At 36.0% G+C, this 813-nt stretch overlaps 1 non-coding gene across 1 annotated transcript; it reads right to left on the reverse strand.

Annotated features, from left to right (window-relative positions):
• Positions 1–279: 279 nt before the first annotated feature.
• Positions 280–368, reverse strand: LOC132253315 (small nucleolar RNA snoR8a). The gene has a single exon (XR_009465190.1). It is a non-coding gene; the product is annotated as a small nucleolar RNA snoR8a (small nucleolar RNA).
• Between the last annotated feature and the right edge of the window lie 445 nt (positions 369–813).

Below are 813 nucleotides of genomic sequence, written 5' to 3' on the forward strand. Positions count from 1 at the left end.
AAAAGGCTTGCGAATCACAAAACCAACTCCTTCAAGTCTTTCAAGTAAACAGAAAAATAAAAACAGATACTTCTCAAAAGGTAGACTACATTGTGAATCAAAATACGACTGGTATAGAAAAATCCCCGATTTTGAATATGTCCGGTAACGATGTAAAACAGCAACAATTAAATATTTCATCTAACGACTGAGATGAAGTATGAAATGAAACAGCAAATCGTAGCAGGATTCAACAAAGATATGGATCAAAATGATGAGTTAAACAATGATGAAATGGGCGGTGCTCATATTCTATGGGTGTTAAGGCGTCTGTCATGCCATGGCTATAGCATTCAGTACGAGGAATTTCTTATAATCATCGCAACCAACCCTTTCTCATTCCAAACCCTACCGGTATGGCTAGATATGATCTAGAACCCGAGTAATTGAAATAGAAATTGAAATCCAAAGCTTCAGATGCCAAACCAAATCATGCAATAATCAATCCCATTCAGAGAGAATATCATTTCCTATCTTCGAAATAGATGTGAAAGGGGTCGAAATCGAAAATATTATCCCAAAAAAACATTTGGAATTGCAGTTGTATGAATCACGAATAAGGAAAATGAAACAAGAAACATAGATCACATTTCTAATCACACAGAAAAAAAAGAAAAAGAAGAAGACGGCAGACCTCTGTTCTTCACGCCTGCGTTTATATAGGGAAGAAGAGAAGCAGAGAGACTCGTCATAAAACCCTAACCCTAGCTGCACATTTTGTGAAATGTCTTCTGTATCCTTTCCCAAAAAAAAAAAAAAACCTGAAAAAAGCCC

The sequence above is a fragment of the Vitis vinifera genome, chromosome 18, assembly GCF_030704535.1.
Source record: "Vitis vinifera cultivar Pinot Noir 40024 chromosome 18, ASM3070453v1".
Classification (NCBI taxonomy): Eukaryota; Viridiplantae; Streptophyta; class Magnoliopsida; order Vitales; family Vitaceae; genus Vitis; species Vitis vinifera.